This window comes from Octopus sinensis, linkage group LG25 (genome assembly GCF_006345805.1).
Source record: "Octopus sinensis linkage group LG25, ASM634580v1, whole genome shotgun sequence".
Classification (NCBI taxonomy): Eukaryota; Metazoa; Mollusca; class Cephalopoda; order Octopoda; family Octopodidae; genus Octopus; species Octopus sinensis.
Genome location: NC_043021.1, coordinates 19,120,611 through 19,140,610, shown reverse-complemented (window position 1 = coordinate 19,140,610; position 20,000 = coordinate 19,120,611). Strand labels below are relative to the sequence as shown.

At 41.2% G+C, this 20,000-nt stretch overlaps 1 protein-coding gene and 1 non-coding gene across 2 annotated transcripts in view; one reads left to right on the top strand and one right to left on the bottom strand.

The window, feature by feature from the left end:
• The window catches only part of LOC118767882, a 74,835-nt gene that overhangs the window by 18,689 nt on the left and 36,146 nt on the right, over window positions 1-20,000 (bottom strand). The window lies entirely within an intron of this gene.
• Window positions 3,172-3,296, top strand: LOC115224610. The gene has a single exon (XR_003882887.1). It is a non-coding gene; the product is annotated as a U5 spliceosomal RNA (small nuclear RNA).

Here is a 20,000-nt window from a genome sequence, read left to right as displayed (position 1 = left end):
AGTGATAAAGAAATATCCCAGGGATTTTACTGAGTCATGAAGACCTCATAGAACCAGTATGATGAAATGGAAGGGGAAGAAGTTAAAGCTAATTACAAGGAGGAAAGGGGACAGATTCAAAGGGGTTAATTCTCCTCTCATTACCACCTCACCAACACACACGCATTTTGAAACAATGGATTGTTAGCTTACAGATTATCCCCAAATTATGCAGACAGTCTCTAATTAAGGTAACGAATTACAACACACTAGAATTCAGGAGTCTATTTCACATTAATTCTATGATGTTTGGTGCTGATGTATTTACCATATTTGATGGCATAAATGACATGGGTCATAGTTGATGCAACCAAAATTTCAGCAGAATGTAATTGAGGAAGAAGTTCAAGTGCAGTTATTATCATAATATCATAATCATCATCATCATTGTTTAGTGTCCGCTTTCCATGCTAGCATGGGTTGGACGGTTCAACTGGGGTCTGGGAAGCCAGAAGGCTGCACCAGGCCCAGTCTGATCTGGCAGTGTTTCTATAGCTGGATGCCTTTCCTAATGCCAACCATTCCGTGAGTGTAGTGGGTATCTTTTTACGTGCCACCGGCACAGGTGCCAGACGAGGCTGGCAAACGGCCACGATCGGATGGTGCTTTTTACGTGCCACCGGCACGAGGCCAGTCAGGGCGGCATATATATATATAATATATATATTACCGTAATATCAGTGCCAAGCAGTGTTTAGGTATAAGCAAAGTTTAGGTTAGTTAAAATATGTATTAGATGTTGAAATATGTCAAACATTTTAACTAAGCTAAATTATATATATATATATATAGATCCGCATCATCATCATTGTCATCATCATCATTTTGTCTATTTTCCATGCTGGTATGGGTTATATATACATGAGGATTATTTCTATATTAGTTGTTCAAAAGAATGTATATGAGGCCTCATTGCACATACATCAGTATATATATAATTGTCCAAATATACATACATTCAAACATACACAGACAAACTTACAAACACATAGACAAACATATACTCATACAAATATATATAGATATATATACATACAAACACAAGCATAGATACACACAAACATACACACAAATATACATACACATAGGTAAACATACAAATAAACACACCTATATACACATAGGCAACTATAAACACCCAAACACGCATACATACACACACACACACACTTACATACACATATATAAGCATGTCTAGACATGCAGCTATATACATGAGAATACATACGTAAACAATAGATACAAATCTACATATATACATATATATACACACACACATACATACATTCAAAAATAGCCTGTTGATGTTGAAATTCCAGTGAAGGAGCCTTGAATCTAGGTTAAAAACTATCTCTTTCTCTCTTGAAATAAAACTAAATAATGACATACATACATACACATATACATACATACAAGCATACAAGCATATATACATTCACACAAACAAACAAACACACTGTAGCAATATTTAGAGATGTTAATTAATGGATCATGTTAAGTCTTGTGTAAAGCTTTGAGTAAATCTCTCTCTTACTGTTTACATCTCCCAGGAAGAGAAGATGGTTTATGTACAACGATAGGATGAAAACAAGGGAGAAGAGAAACACCAAGAGTTATAAATAAACAATACTCTTTTACTCTTTTACTCTTTTACTCTTTTACTTTGTTTCAGTCATTTGACTGCGGCCATGCTGGAGCACCGCCTTTAGTCGAGCAAATCGACCCCGGGACTTATTCTTTTGTAAGCCTAGTACTTATTCTATCGGTCTCTTTTGCCGAACCGCTAAGTGAAGGGGAAGCAAACACACCAGCATCGGTTGTCAAGCAATGCTAGGGGGACAAACGCACACACACACAAACAAACACACATACACATATATATACATATACATATATACGACAGGCTTCTTTCAGTTTCCGTCTACCAAATCCACTCACAAGGCATTGGTCGGCCCGGGGCTATAGCAGAAGACACTTGCCCAAGGTGCCACGCAGTGGAACTGAACCCAGAACCATGTGGTTGGTTAGCAACAATAAAAAGAAATGAAAAAAAGAAAACAGAAGAAAATCCCCTTTTTTAAGCTGAGGGGTAATAGGTAGGGTTGACTCTTGCCTGTGGTCATGAATATTGGGTAATGTAAGAAAGAGTATGATAGTGAATACAAGGAACTGATATGGGGTTCTTTGAAGGATCTCTGGGGTGATAATACCTGACATGGTGAATAGCTGAGAGATCAAGGTGTCTCTTGAAGTTGAACTGCTGCTTTTCCACATTGAGGGGTCACAGTTCCAGTATTATGGACATGGATTAGAATGTTGCAGGAAAGAACTGTGAGACAGATTCTTTGAGCTGAGTCCCCCTGCAGGAGACCTAGGGGTAGATCAAGAATGAGACGGGTGGATAATACCCAACTCTCAGTTGGTCATGCTTGGGAGTCCAACCAGAAAGTGTAATGAGAGTTGCTTTTGATTGTGGAACTCTGTCGGTTATGACAATGAGGGTTCCAGTCGATCCGATCAACGGAACAGCCTGCTTGTCAAATTAACATGCAAGTGGCTGAGCACTCCACAGACACGTGTACCCTTAACATAGTTCTCAGGGGAGATTCAGTGTGACACAGATTGTGAGAAGGCAGGCCCCTTTGAAATACAGGTACAAGAGAAACAGGAAGAATGAATGAGAGGAAGTTGTGGTGAAAGAGTACAGCGGGGCTCACCCCCCACCCCTGCCGGAGCCACTAGCTGTTTTCGATCACTAAACACTCACAACATCCAGTCTGGGAATCGAAACCGCAATCGTACGACCGCGTGTCCGCTGCCCTAAACACTAAACCATCTACTTACAGATGTGTGGTTTTAGAAGGGAGGAAAATCAGCAGTTGTCAAGGTGAAGGTTGATTATAAACATCACTGATAGATATAAATATATTTAGTTTTATTAAATTAAAGTCTAAATATCTCCTTACAAGATATAGTCTAAAATATTTATTATAATGTAATAATTATTCAAATTTAAAAGGATTGAAAATTTGTCCAGCATAGAATTAATTAAAAGCATTAATTTATGTTTTAAAATCAGTGTTAGCTATTCAGATATTTTGTATGATATTGAATGTCAAATTCTGTGCCAGTTAACTCTGGTTTCTCCTCACCCTGAGCGGATAAATCTTTCGCCTTTTACTAAAGATTTCCGTGGGGAGGAACATTTTAATGAGTCTATAGACTTATTTTTGAAAGCCTCATCTAACCATGAGGCGATAATTAAATTAACATCAGACTAATTAATATTTGGTTAATTGCGACCGCCTAACCATTTTACCTCGGGTTCAGTCACTCAGCGTGTCTTCTATAGTAACCCCAGGCTGATCAAAGCTGTATGTGCAGGAAAGAACTGTGAGACAGATCCTTTGAGCTGAGTCCCCCTGCAGGAGACTTAGGGGTAGACCAAGAATGAGACGGGTGGATAATACCCAACTCTCAGTTAGTCATGCTTGGGAGGCCAACCAGAAAGTGTAATGAGAGTTGATTTCGATCGTGTCACTCTGTCGGTTATGACGATGAGGGTTCCAGTCGATCCGATCAACGGAACAGCCTGCTTGTCAAATTAACATGCAAGTGGCTGAGCACTCCACAGACACGTGTACCCTTCACATAGTTCTCAGGGGAGATTCAGCGTGACACAGATTGTGAGAAGGCAGGCCCCTTTGAAATACAGGTACAAGAGAAACAGGAAGAATGAATGAGAGGAAGTTGTGGTGAAAGAATACAGCAGGGTTTGCCACCACCCCCTGCCAGAGCTTCATGGAGCTTTTAGGTGTTTTCACTCAATAAACACTCACAACACCCAGTCTGGGAATTGAAACCGTGATCCTATGACCGCAAGTCCACTGCCCTAACCACTGGGCCATTGTGCCTTTACTATTGCTTTTGATAGGATCCTATGGAAGAGATGTGGAGGACTCTACCCCTACAACTGGCAGAAGATTTAGGGAAAGGCCAAGAAAGAGACGATTGGATAACATCCATAGTTTCAGAGTGTTGTGCTTGGAAATCCAATGAAAAAAGTCTAGCAATAGTTGTTGCTGATAAGATCTCATGGAGGAGGTGCCTGAGGACTCTCCACCCATGACCCTTCCAGGAGAAGATGGCTGGCTGGATGGATGGATGGTGCTTGCCTTTGGTCTTTCTAGTTTTTGCAGTGGATGAGAAATCAATCTCTTTCTGGGATGATAGTCTATGATAAGTAATTTACTCTATAGAAGAAACTGAAGCTGATGCCTCTAGACAACAGAACGGTGATCATCACCAACAGCGCTGCCACTGTCGGATTGCAGTGGGTTATATTAGTTGTCACATTGACTTAAAGAGAGTGTCAGAACTGACACCACAACCACGACGACGATGACGACAACCACCACCACCACCACCATTTTACGTCTGCTTTCCATGATGGCATGGGTTAGACAGATTGACCACAGCTGGCAGGCAGAAGAGCTACACCAGGTTCCAGGTTCTAATTTGGCTTGGTTTCTACAGCTGGATGTTCTTCCTAATGCCAACCATTTTACAGAATGTACTGGTTGCTTATTATGTGGCACTGGCACAAGACTCTTGCAGGCCAATCCCTTTCAGCAGGGGAAGCAGTGGAGGCCTAATGGCCCAGTGGTTAGGGCAGCAGACTCGCGGTCGGAGGATCGCGGTTTCAATTCCCAGACTGGGTGTTGTGTGTGTTTATTGAGCGAAAACACCTAAAAGCTCCACGTGGCTCCAGTAGGGGGTGGTGGTGACCCCTGTTGTACTCTTTCGCTCCAACTTTCTCTCACTCTTTCTTCCTGTTTCTTGTCCCCAACTTCCTACGCAACCGCTGAGCCTGGATGCGCATTCATCCATCCATCGATGCTCTCAGTGTCGAGAGTTGACCTGCTTTCTCTTCTGCGGGTCTTACGAATAGCAAAGGACCACATATCGGACTTCTTCCAATACGGACGAAGACCGCTTCGCTCAACCAACAAACAAACAAACAAACAAGCAGGGGAAGCAGCCTGGGTCTTCTTGAATACAACAAGGCACCAGATATTTCAGTCCTTTGTCATCGTCTTCGTAAGGTTCAGTGTCTTGAGGTTGTCCTTCAGTATTTCGTCCTATGTCTTCCTGAGTCTCCATGCAACATGGTGAGGTTTAAGTGCCATGGATGTTGCAAAGAGCACAGTGCCAACGACAGGACGAGACAGACCTCCGAGAGATTGGTCGTCTTGCACTGTATCAGTTCGTTTACGTGGATTGAAAGGAAGAAAGGAAAGAAATGAGGAAGGAAGGAAAGAAGGAAGGAAGGAAGGAAGGAAGAAATGAAACTGGATAAAGGACAAAGAAAGAGAAAGAATCATCCTCATCATCATGATAATCATCATCCTCATCATCATCATCCTCACCACCACCTATCTTCCCCTCCTCCTCCTCCCCTCTTCCTAATCATCATCGTCATTGTCACCATCGTCATGGTCATGGTCATTATCATCATCATCATCATCATCCTCACCACCACCTATCTTCCCCTCCTCCTCCTCCCCTCTTCCTAATCATCATCGTCGTTGTCACCATCGTCATGGTCATGGTCATTATCATCATCATCATCATCATCCTCACCACCACCTATCTTCCCCTCCTCCTCCCCCCCTTCCTAATCATCATCATAGTCGTCACCATCGTCATGGTCATGGTCATTATCATCATCATCATCATCATCATCATCATCATCATCATCATCATCGTCATCATCATCATCCTCACCACCACCTATCTTCCCCTCCTCCTCCTCCCCTCTTCCTAATCATCATCGTCGTTGTCACCATCATCATGGTCACTATCATCATCATCATCATCATCATCATCACCATCATCATCATCTAATTTCTTCTTTTCCATGCTGGCATGGGTTGGAAGGTATAAATGAGCGAAACGGCACTTGACAAGGGAAAACTCTAACAGAGAACAATTACGAAAAGAAAATGCAGATTACGAAATAGATAATCAAAGAAGGAGATTAAAAGTAAAGAGAAAATAAGAAAATTTTTATATGCATTGAGTTATAAAGATTAACTGACATTAAACTAGTTAATCCCTATAAGGGATTATGTCTTATGAAAGAAGTCATATCTGGGATTTGTAACCGTTACTGATTGTGAAGACGCTTGTTTTTTTATTCATTTATTTTATTACTTGGTTTAGTTATTTGCATGTGGCCATACTGGAGCACTTGCCTTTAAGGGATTTTTAGTCGAAGAAATCAAACCCTGGATTTATTCTTTGTGTGTGTGTTTATCTCTGTGTGTCTTTGTGTCTGTGTTTGCCACCCCACCCCCACACCCCATTGCAGTATGACAACCAGTGTTGGTTCTTTTACATCCCCACAACTAAACAGTTCAGCAAAGCCACACACATGCAAACGTACACGAGCACGCATATACATACATATATAGACTCTGTTGCCTTGTATGTTATTTTTTTTCATTATCTTTTCTATTCTTACTTGTTTAACACTCTCTTTACTCTTTTTACTTGTTTCAGTCATTTGACTGCAGCCATGCTGGAGCACCGCCTTTAGTCGAGCAACTCGACCTTGGGACTTATTCTTTGTAAGCCCAGTACTTATTCTATCAGTCTCTTTTGCCGAACCGCTAAGTGACGGGGACATAAACACACCAGCATCGGTTGTCAAGCAATGCTAGGGGGACAAACACAGACACAGAAACATACACGCACACATATATACGATGGGCTTCTTTCAGTTTCCGTCTACCAAATCCACTCACAAGGCTTTGGTCGGCCCGAGGCTATAGTAGAAGACACTTGCCCAAGGTGCCACGCAGTGGGACTGAACCCAGAACCATGTGGTTGGTAAGCAAGCTACTTACCACACAGCCACTCCTGCGCCTCTTTACTCTTTTTACTTGTTTCAGTCATTTGACTGCGGTAATGCTAGAGCACCGCCTTTAGTCGAGCAACTCGACCCCGGGACTTATTCTTTGTAAGCCCAGTACTTATTTTATCAGTCTCTTTTGCCGAACCGCTAAGTGACGGGGACATAAACACACCAGCATTGGTTGTCAAGCAATACTAGGGGGACAAACACAGACACAGAAACATACACGCACACATATATACGATGGGCTTCTTTCAGTTTCCGTCTACCAAATCCACTCACAAGGCTTTGGTCGGCCCAAGGCTATAGTAGAAGACACTTGCCCAAGGTGCCACGCAGTGGGACTGAACCCGGAACCATGTGGTTGGTAAGCAAGCTACTTACCACACAGCCACTCCTGCGCCTATTTAATTTGATTCTGGTTTTGACGAACTTGTGTTGGTCTCTGAGATTGATTCAGGGTTTCTTATAAATTTGGCTTTTGCTGTTAAATCACAAAGGTTTCTAATGCCTTTATGTTGCTGTGGTACTGTTGGTCACAATGGTGTTTATCATTTATTCATCCAGTGTAAACCAAAAAATACAATGGTTACATTATTTGCGAGACGTATCAAAGACCACATCGCATTGACTGAACTAGACTCAAATGGTTGCAACAGGGACAGAAACAGGTTTACAATTTAATCAAATATTTAAAACAGTAATTATATTCTGGATTTTTAGTTCTCTCTCTTTGTTTTTTCTTTTTCTCCACACATCTATATATCTACCTGGATCTTTTCGGATTGAACGGCAGATTTTTCTAGCAGTGTCATATGAAATTGTCACCCATAATTATGACCCTAGTATCGATCTATTGCATTTCAATCTGTTTTAGGGTTAGGGGTGGGGGGAAGGGTATCTTTTTTTCTTCACAAATGTAAATAAACCCAATCTGTTTCTTAAACGAGGGACATTATCATACGGCACAGAATGTTTTCACCTCAATAGACGTCATTGATTGGTTGAAATTGCAGAAATTGAAGAAAAAAATACAACAAATATCTTACAAACTATAGAATTTTCTCAATAAAGCCAAGAGAAAAAGATGTTTTATAAACACATTCTCACCAGTATACGAAGTTTAAAAGTGTTTAGTTACGTGGAAATTATTTTAAAAAACTGCTGTTCAAACCGAAAAGATCCATCTACTTGTAAGCATATATATATAAAAGATCCATCTGCTTGTAAGCATATATACAGTAATACCTCACTTTACAAGGATCCGCTTGTGTAAAAGTTTCTACTACCATAACAAATGCTTCTGTGTGTTACTGAGGAATTTATAGAGAGCGAAAAGAAAGCTACTCTTAAGCAAACAACTCTAGATTTGTTTTCCAAAAAGAAATCTACAAGTCTGTCTACAAGTGCTTGTGAATTGGCGATCGCATCTACAAGTGATGGTGTGTGTAATTCTAGTGTGAGTGAAAGTGATTCAGAAAACGATTATAATAACAATATTTAAAAAATTTTTACGTTTATATATTTGTTTTGCAAGATTTTTTATGTGAAGTTGTGTGTTGAAACAGACATTGTTGTATTTCGGAATGGTCATTTTGCCAGTTTAGCCAATAAAAACACATGCACTATATATTTGGTGTTACTTTGCTTCAGTTTTATTTATTTTTTACATTAATCTTAATCTTATTTCGGCCAGAATTCTTTCGTCACACTCCTGTGACCTCATCAGTGGTCCTTTGCTTTCTTCTTTCTTATTTGTGTGTCTCTCCTTACTAACGGCCAGCCATTTTGTATTTTGCATTTCTATTGTATGTGTCTTCATTTGCGCATGCGTATATCTATGTGTGTCTATGTTTAGTTAGTGTGTGTGTGTGGGGGGGGAGTGTTTATATACGTTTGTGTAATTTATTTTTGTTTTTGTTTATTTTTATCTTTTTTAATTATTGACATTCTTTATACTTTACATAAAATACTCTTTACATTCTCCTGTTTTTTCATTGACATTTATTTATGAGTATAATAAATTTTACAGGTGAAATATTTTTTCTGGGAACGAATTACGATTTATAACATTGCTACTATGGGAAATTATTGCTCTGCTTTACAAGTTTTCGCTTTACGAGTGGTCTCCAGGAACAAATTAACTCATATATTGAGGTGTTACTCATATATTGAGGTCTATCTATCTATCTATCTGTCTGTCTGTCTGTCTGTCTGTCTTTCTATCTACCCATCTATCAACCAATCCATTTGCCTGCCCGTTTGTCTGTAAGTCTATCTCTATCTATCTACCTATCTATCTATCTATCTATCCATCTATCTATCTGTCTGTCTGTCTGTCTGTCTGTCTGTCTGTCTTTCTATCTGTCTGTCTGTCTGTCTGTCTTTCTATCTGTCTGTCTGTCTTTCTATCTTTCTATCTGTCTGTCTGTCTGTCTTTCTATTTGTCTGTCTTTCCTTCTATCTGTCTGTCTGTCTTTCTATCTGTCTGTCTATCTATCCATCTATCAACCAATCCGTCTGTCTGTCTGTAAGTTTATCTATCTATCTATTACCTACCTATCAGCCTGTCTGTCTGTATGTCTCTCTCCCCCCCCTCTCTCTCTCTCTCTCAGTCTGTTTGTCAGTCAGTCTGTCTAACAGTCTGTCATCTAATCTAACTGATCTGTCCACCTCTCTATTAAGTGCACCCCCAAACTCCTCCCCATCCTTGCCACCCTCCATCCTCACCCTATTCCTCCCATTCCCCCCACTCGCCCCACTCCCAACACCCCCTATCCTTCTTTCTCCTACTCATCCAGGAAACTTCATATTTATCCATCTACAACGGACACCTATCCACCTCCAGCAACACCGCTTGCAAAACCTTTTATTAAACCACAGCATGAAATCATTTTCAAACACCTCCCTCCCTCCCTCCCTCCCTCCCTTCCTTCCTTCCTTCCTTCATTCTTTCTTTCCTTCCTCCCTCCCTTCCTTCCTTCCTTCCTTCCTTCCTACCCGTATTTTAATTACTCCATATTATCTAAGTCCATTCACTTCATTTACAAGCGGAAACAATTTCAAAACCCGAGCTCTTTTCTTCTGGTGACCTTCACACATGGGATATGGATTACATAGTTAATCCGTTTCTTTATTTAATCCAGTCCTGAGGAGACTAGATTAAAACAAGCATTAATGCATGGCTTTAAATATCATTCGACATACTATCTACCAATAACTAACTTCAAAGTCACTAAAAGTAACCGATATTCGACAAAGATCTATAGACTACCCAGAACAAACACATGTTTGGTCATAGCATTCTAAAAACAAGGACTAAAACATTAAATAACTCAAAGGGGCCAGTGGTAGGTATTTGAAGATAGGAGGAATTACAACCGTGTTTCGTGGTCTGCTACCACAACAGCTCCTTTATAGGATCCTGTTAGCTCAAGACATCATCAGGAGGAACCACGTCCAGTTTCGGCCCCTACTCCTCTACCGTTTTGATGTGGTGGGGCCACCCCCTTTCGGAGGTGTCTTCAGCTCTGGTGTTAGGTGCATGTCTTCTTTCTTCTTCTTTCTTCTGTTCCCTGGCCTCTTCGATGTATTGTCAGCGAGTGTCAGCAGGTGACTGACTGTCTTGTCAAATTTTTCCCTTTAAATACCTGCCGCATAGGCTCCAGCGGGCAGCCCCAGCAAGTTGTCACGTGGTCAATCTGGTGGACAGTTATTGATCCAGAAACATGTGTCCTTTTATCCAATGTCCTCTTACCTCCAGGCAATAAGCCTGTCTTCTTTCTTAATGACAAGTCAGTTCTGGAGAAAATTCTTCATTCTTGAGGGTATCGTCCCTTTTCAAATGGAGCTGGTTCCAGTTGTCATTTGATAATTATGATGCATCATCTAGAGAAGGAGATAATTTTTATATATATCAAGAATTTATATTGTATGATATTTGATATACCTGTATTTGTCTATCTTGTCCAAATAAATACCACTGGCCATTGACCAATTTTCCTGAGCTCATTTTTGTTTAAATTCTTTTTACCTATGGACCCCTTTGATTCCTACAACTGGTACCTGGATCCCCATAACTGGTACCTTGGGTAAGTGTCTTCTACTATAGTCTCAAGCTTACCAAAGCCTTGTGAGTGAATTTGGTAAGTAGAAACTGAAAGAAGGCGGCGAGTTGGCAGAAACGTTAGCACGCCAGGTGAAATGCTTAGCGGTATTTCGTCTGCTGTTATGTTCTGAGTTCGAATTCTGCCGAGGTCGGCTTAGCCTTTCATCCTTTCAAGGTCGATTAAATAAGTACCAGTTACGCACTGGGGATCGATTATATCGACTTAATCCGTTTGTCTGTCCTTGTTTGTCCACTCTGTGTTTAGCCCCTTGTGGGTAGTAAAGAAATAGGTATTTCTCCTGCTGCTATATTCTGAGATTAAATTCCGCCAAGGTTGACTTAGCCTTTCATCCGTTCAAGGTTGATTAAATAAGTACCAGTTATGCACTGGGGTCGATATAATCGACTTAATCCATTTGTTTGTCCTTGTTTGTCCACTCTGTGTGTAGCCCCTTGTGGGCAGTAAAGAAATAAGAAACTGAAAGAAGCCTGTCTATATGTATATGTATGTGTGTGTGTGTGCATGTACATGTGTGTGTGTTGCTTTTATGTTTGTCTCCTATGACTGTTGGTGAGTTTACATTCCTGTAACTTAGCAGTTCGGCAAAAGTGACTGATAGAATAAGTACCAGGCTTCAAAAGAAAATACTGTGGTACATTCATTCAACTAAAATTCCTCCAGGTGGTGCCCCAGCATGGACACAGTCTAATGACTGAGGCAAGTAAAAAATAAAAGATATACATATATATATTATATATGTATACATGCGTGTGTGTGTGTGTATGTGTGTGTGTGTGTGTGTGACCATCATCATCATCATCATCGTTTAACGTCCGTTTTCCATGCTGGCATGGGTTGGATGGTTTGACAGGAACTGGCAATCTGATGTGACAGTGTTTCTACAGCTGGATGCCCTTCCTAACGCCAACCACTCTCAGAGTGTAGTGGGTGCTTTTTACGTGTCACCAGCACAGGAGCCAGTAAGGCAGGCCTGGTATCAATCACGTTCAGATGGTGCTTTTTACACGCCACCAACACGAGGGCCAGCCAGGGGGTACTGGCATCAGCTACATTCAAATTGTGCTTTTTACGTGCTATATATATATATATGTGTGTGTGTGTGTGTATACATATGCATGCATATATATATATATATATATATATATTATATAATTAGGGTTTAGTAAAATAACGCCTGCGCATTTTGAATTTGTTGGCACTGTCAGTGGGAGCTGGTTCATCTGAAGCGACAAGTACGCCGATGGGTAAAGTTCCTTCTTTTTAGTGTTTCCAAATCCAAATTAAGAAATTTTGAGCTGACGATAGAAATGCTGATTTTATTTGGCTAATCTTGAAACGTTGACGTACTCAAACGATCTATGTACTTGTGATATTTTTCTGTATTTACCTCCAAACCTTCGTGAGCTGTCTGGAGTAAACATTATCTGAGAGAAACTTTCTTTAAGTAGTAGAAACAGCTAAAAAAACTTTTTTGGCTGCTATTTCTACTAAGTTCAGTATGTGGCAAAGTAATTTATTTTACTAAGCCCTAATTATATAATGTAATATTTTGAATTCACCTTAAATGGTCCTTTTACATACTGAACACTTGGTGAAATTGATTGATTAATTAATTTTACCCTCAATTGTTGATATATATATATATATATTAGCACGCCGGGCAAAATTCCGCCGAGGTCGACTTTGCCTTTCATCCTTTCGGGGTCGATAAATAAAGTACCAGTTTCGCACTGGGGTTGATGTAATCGGCTTAATCCGTTTGTCTGTCCTTGTTTGTCCCCTCTATGTTTAGCCCCATGTGGGTAGTAAAGAAATATATATATATATATATATATATATATATATATATATATATATCATATATAATACTATTTCACAAATATAAAAACAGCTATACCAACATACCTCAACATATATATATGTGTGTGTGTGTGTGTGTATATACATTTATGAACACACCCACACACATTATAGTACGCACATATATGCTCACCAAGAAACATAAGACTGTTTTAAGTAAACACATCATGAGGCTGCTTCTTCCTACAATGTCAGGTAGTTGGAGATTATAAACAGATAACCTTTCTCACAACACAAATTCATTATCCAATTTAATTAACGAGATAATCGATATGGCCTTCAAACAGGTCAAGCAGAAACCACCGATTATTATCAAAACACACACACACACACACACACAAATGCATACAAATACTACAGTCACTGTGAATTCAGGGAGTATGATAAAATGTAAACAGAAATGTCCAAGTTTGTTGTTCTGATTGACCCAAGGAGGCGCTCTACATTATTATGTGGTTTCTGCCTGTCCTTTGGTGCAATGGAACTGATAATATATAATATAATGAAATTATTGTATACAGTGCTCAGGTGCACCACAACTTGTCAGAAAGTGCATATAAAGTACATGCAGTAGAGTAGAAATGTCTGGAAAGTGAACATGCTTGTGTGTGTATCAAGTGTAGTGTTGGCGAATCTCAGGAAGCATGGAAGTTTTGAAGGATGCAGTGCTCCGACAACTAACAACCGATGCCGGCAGTTTGTTCCACGCTTCAGCAACTCTCAGCGTGAAAAAATGTTTCCTGAAGTCATGGGAGCTGTGCTGTTTTCTGACTTTGTAAATATGTCCACGGGTGTTAGATGGGTGGAGTTTGAAGAGGTGCTCAGAGTTATTGTTTGTGCGATGAGATTACATACAAATACTCTTTTTTCTAATGGAAGTACAAGGCCTCAAATTTGGGGGAAGGGATTAAGTCAATTACATTGACCCCAGTGCATAACTGGTACTTATTTAATCGACCCTGAAAGGATAAAAGGCAAAGTTGACCCTGGGCAGAATTTGAACTCAGTACGTAAAGGTGGACGAAATATTGCTAAGCATTTCACCTGGCATGCGAACAATCCTGCCAGCTCGCCGCCTTATATTACATCATCATTTGATGTCCATTTTCCACGCTAGCATGGGTTGGACGGTTCAACTGGGGTCTGGAGCCATGGAGGCTGCACCAGACTCTAATTTGATTTGGCAGTGTTTCTACAGCTGGATGCCCTTCCTAACGCTAACCACTCCGTGAGTGTAGTGGGTGTCTTTTTACGTACCACCGGCACAGGGGCCAGAGTAGGCTGGCAAACGGCCACTATCGGTTGATGCTTTTACGTGTCACCGACACGGACGCCAGTCAGGTGGCACCGGCATCTTCCACATTCGGATGGTGCTTTTTACGTGTCACTGGCACGGGTGTCTTAACTGCAATTTCCATTTGAATTTTTATTTTGATTTTGATGTACATATAAATAATAAGGTGTTGAGCTGGCAGAATCGTTAGCACGCTAGGAAAAAAAATCCTTAGCAGCATTTCATCCGTCTTTATGTTCTGAGTTCAAATTCTGCCAAGGTCAACTTTGCCTTTCATCCTCTCGGGGTTGATAAAATAAATACCAGGTGAGCACTGGAATTGAAGCAATTGACTTAACCCCTACCCTAAAACTGCTAGCCTAGTACCCAAATAGGAAACCATCATTATTATTAAGGTGGTGAGTTGGACTCCTCTGTAACTTTTGTGCCACCCTGTATTAAATATGTTCAGTAATGTGGGTACAGGCATGGCTGTGTGATGAGAAGCTTGGAAGCTTGTTTTCCAACCACATGGTTTTGGGTTCAGTCCCACAGAGTTGCACCCTGAGCAAGTGTCTTCTGCCATAGCCTTGGGTCAACCAAAGCCTTGTGAGTGGATTTGGATATATGGAAACTGAAAGAAGCCCATCATATACATATAGATATAGATAGATGTGTATGTGAGTGAGTGAGTGTGTGTGTGTGTGTGTGTGTGTTTGTCCTCCGCCACTGCTTGTCAACCGGTGTTAGCGTGTTTACATCCCCATAACTTAATGGTTCAGCCAAAAAAGATTGATAGAATAAGTACCAGGTTGACTAAAAATTCCTTAAGGTGGTGCCCCAGCATGGCCGCAGTCTAATGACTGAAACAAGTAAAAGATAAAAGATGCAGGTGTGGCTGTGTGGGAAGAAGCTTGCTTCCCAACCACATGGTTCCGGGTTCAGTCCCACAGCATGGCACCTTGGACAAGTGTCTTCTACTGTAGCCTTGAGCTGACCAAAGCCTTGTGAGTGGATTTGGTGGACGGAAACTGAAAGAAGCCCATCATATATGTGTGTGTGTGTGTGTGTATTTGTCCCCACCACCATCACTTGACAACCGATGATGGTGTGTTTACATCCCCATACCTTAGCGGTTCAGCAAAAGAGACCGATAGGATAAGTGCTAAGCTTACAAAGAATAAGTCCTGCAGTCGACTTGTTCAACTAAAGACGGTGCTCCAGCATGGCCGCAGTCAAATGACTGAAACAAATAAAAGACTACCCACACAACCATTACTTAACAAGAACTTGTACTGCATTTACTGCATAACAGCTTAACAGTTTCATAACAGACAGACAATTCTTTGAAGCTTTCTAAATGCAGAAAATGCTATGCTTTTCTATATGTTACTCATGGTTACCAACTGCAGTAAAGAATTGTCATTTTTAAAACTGAGACAATATCAAAATCAACAAAGGAGCCCCATGGGTTAATCCTTTAGCATTTAAACCAGGGTTTGCCAAGCTTTTTCAACCATCGACTCCCTTTAGCCACTTCTTTCCCATTGACCCTCTTTAACCACTTCTCCTTCCACATCAACCCCGCCTTTAGTCACTTCTCCTTCCATGTCAACCATCCACCTCATTTAAAATATCTTAATACTCCTACCCTACCATACCATATCTTAAATGCATAGTGTGATCATTACCAGCTTTAGTCCTGCAGATGTGGTTGGCATTAGAAAGGGCATCCAGCTGTAGAAACTCTGCCAGATCAAGATTGGGGCCTGGTGCTCCAATCTGGTTCGCCAGCCTTCAGTCAAAATCGTCCAACCCATGCTAGCATGGAAAGCGGACGTTAAACGATGATGATGATGAAGATGGTACTGATGGTACTGATGGTACTGATGCCGGCAATTAAAATGCCGGCAATTAAGAAATTCTATTGAAGATGACATACTTTTTACATTTAAAACTACGTGCACGAGTATACAGCATTAAACTTCCAATTTTACGGAATTGTTTTCAGAGTTAGATAATACAGACATATTTGAAATAATCGCTTCATTATTTATTTATTCTTTTACTTGTTTCCTTCACTTGACTGCAGCCATGCTGGAGCAGCACCTTTAGTCAAACAAATCAACCCCAGGACTTATGCTTTGTAAGCTTAGTACTTATTCTATCAGTCTCTGTTGCCGAACCACTAATTTATGGGGACATAAACACACCAACATCAGTTGTCAAGCGATGGTGCAGGGACAAACACAGACACAAATAACAAACACAGTATCTTCCAAATCCACTCACAAGGCTTTGGTTGCCTTGAGGCTATAGTAGAAGACACTTGTCCAAAGTGCTACGCAGTGAGACTGAACCCGGAACCATGTGGTTGACAAAGCAAGCTTCTTACCACACAGCCACTCCTGCGCCAACAATTAATTAAAGACTCCGCTGGTTACGACGACGAGGGTCCCAGCTGATACGATCAACGGAACAGCTTGCTCGTGAAATTAACATGCAAATGGCTGAGCATTCCACAGACACGTGTACCCTTAATGTAGTTCTCGGGGATAATCAACGTGACACAGAGAGTGACAAGGCTCACCCTTTGAAATACAAGTACAACTCATTTTTGCCAGCTGAGTGGACTGGAGCAACGTGAAATAAAGTGCCTTGCTCAAGGACACAATGCGTCGCCGGGAATCGAACTCACAACCTTACAATCATGAGCCGAATGCCCTAACCACTAAGCCACGCGCCCTCACTGCGCCAACAATATCAATGTGAGGAATGAGCATGGTTCTGACTAAGTACTGCAAGCTGTTCATCTGGGTGAGCTGGTCTTTCACATGCTGACCCCCATTTGACACCTTGGCTATCATTGACCCCATGTAATTCCTTGTCGAGCCCTAGGGAGTCCCTTGGACCCCCCCCCCCTTGGTGACCCCTGATTTAAACAAACCACATCTGGCCCAAACATTTCACCTGCTTTATCTGTTTAAACCAACCAGATCTGGCCTCTCGCACTCACCCTTAAATGTCACCCTTAAGAGATAATGGATGATTAATTCAAAACAATGTGAATAAATAAACATTACAGTTGACAGAATAAACTAAATGCAAAAGGGTTAAAGTCGTCCTGTTGTCTGTAGGTCATGGGTTGAATCATTTCCACGAACCCTGTTATTTTTCCTATTTTGTGTTTTTGGTGGTAAAATTACCCTACTGCCTGGTTTAATACAATCTACTGGTTTGTTTGTTTGTTCGTTCCTTCTTGGGCCATGCCTGGCTCATAAGGGCCGGTTTCCTGGTTTCTTGGCGTATAGGTTCCCCACCTGGATGGGACGCCAGTCCATCGCAGGTGAGCTGCAAGATGCAGGAGGAAAGAGTGAGAGAAAGTTGTGGCGAAAGAGTCAGCAGAAGTTTCGCCATTACCTTCTGCCGGAGCCGCATGGAGCCTTAAGTGGTTCACTCATAAACAGACACATCGTCCAGTCTGAGATTCAAACCTGTGATCCCTCGACCGCGAGTCCACTGCTCTAACCACTAGGCCATGTGCCTCCGCATCTACTGGTCTATGAGTGCTTTTAGCACCCATGACCCAGGATGTTCTATAGCAATCATTCTAAGATCACACACACACACACGCACACACAACATACTTTAACCCCCACTACTCTGAAGATGGCCATGTGCATGGCCGAAAGCTCACGTTCTCCTCTTCCCTTTGTGTAGCTTCTTCCTAAGCTGTCAAACAAACCTGCTCAACCAAAGATTTGCTTAATCGACCCTGTCGCCATTTGTTTCGCTAACCCTGCAACACGTAAAAGGCTGAATTATAATTACACAAAGACATACCCACGCAGCCAACTCCAGACACACACACACACACACACTCGCTCATACTGTTTGCAAGCATATACACGAACAAATGCACTGAGGCGTAAAACTAGGAGTGCGAGTGAACGTGACCATGTAATTTTATGTCTTTAGTATTTCCTGGTTCTGGTTGGCTGAGCAACAACTGCATCATTTACAACAAGGCCATCACAAACAGTTCCCATACAGAACATCATTGTCATCATCACAGACTTCAGTCGACCTGCTATTACCAACGTAGATTTCATATGCTCTTTTTACTCTTTTACTTGTTTCAGTCATTTGACTGCGGCCATGCTGGAGCACCACCTTTAGTCAAGCAAATCGACCCCAGGACTTATTCTTTGGAAGCCTAGTACTTATTCTATCGGTCTCTTTTGCCGAACTGCTAAGTTACGGGGATGTAAACACACTAGCATTGGTTGTCAAGCGATGTTGGGAGGACAAACACAGATATACAAACATATATGCAGGAGTGGCTGTGTGGTAAGTAGCTTGCTAACCAACCACATGGTTCCGGGTTCAGTCCCACTGTGTGGCATCTTGGGCAAGTGTCTTCTGCTATAGCCCCGGGCCGACCAATGCCTTACGAGTGGATTTGGTAGACGGAAACTGAAAGAAGCCTGTCGTATATATGTATATATATATATATATGCCTGTGTGTGTCTGTGTTTGTCCCCCTAACATTGCTTGATGCTGATGTGTTTACGTCCCTGTCACTTAGCGGTTCAGCAAAAGAGACCGATAGAATAAGTACTGGGCTTACAAAGAATAAGTCCCGGGGTCGATTTGCTCGACTAAAGGCAGTGCTCCAGCATGGCCGCAGTCAAATGACTGGAACAAGTAAAAGAGTAAAAGAGTAAAAGGGTATATACACACACATACACACCCATGCACACACACACACACACACACACACACACACACACACACACACACACACACACACACACACACACACACACACATATATAGGGAGAGTTTACGAAAAAACAAAAGACGAAGACAGGTGGTGTACAAAACAAACAGATGTATTAGTATAACGCTCAGGAATAAAAAAATTCTTTTATGTTTCGAGCCTATGCTCTTCTACAGAAAGGGACACAGAAAAAACAAGGAGAGAAATATATATATACATATATACATATACATATAAATATACATATACATATACACAATGGGCTTCTTTCAGTTTCTGTCCACCAAATCCACTCACAAGGCTTTGGTCGGCCCGAGGCTATAGTAGAAGACACTTGCCCAAGGTGCCACGCAGTGGGATTGAACCTGGAACTATGTGGTTCGTAATCAAGCTACTTACCACACAGCCACTCCTGCGAGACATAAAGCGGAGTACTGCTGGGTGTATCTCCTGATGGATATTAATTTCTTACCTAATTACAAAGCCTAAAACTGATGTAAAGTGTATGGGCCAGCCACAGGCAATCTACAGCCTGTGACATTTTCTGAATGTCATGCCTAATGAAAAAAAAATTAGCTTGAATCTTTTTAGAAGTGCAATCTGCCTGATTGTGAAAAGTATCTCACGTGGCCTGTTTCTCAAAGAAAACCCCCAAAAACGGTGTCCATGCCTGGTGTAAGGTTATAAACAGTGGCATCAGTTTTATCCAAAAGGCAAAGTCAACCTCGGCAGAATTTGAACGTAGAATGTAAATTCAGAAGAAGAGCTGCTAAGTGTTTTGTTCAGCATGCTAACGATTCTGCCAATTACACTAGATTAATGATTTTAATAAATACTGCATGGTTTTCAAAAATTCACTGAAACAAGGCAGTGCATTTCTGCAGAAATATGGTAATAAGACGGTCAAGGAACTAACTTTTTTGACATTTTTTCCTCAACAGGAATTTTACTCTACTAGAAGTGCTGAAAAGTACCTGGCTTTGGGTAAAAGAAAAT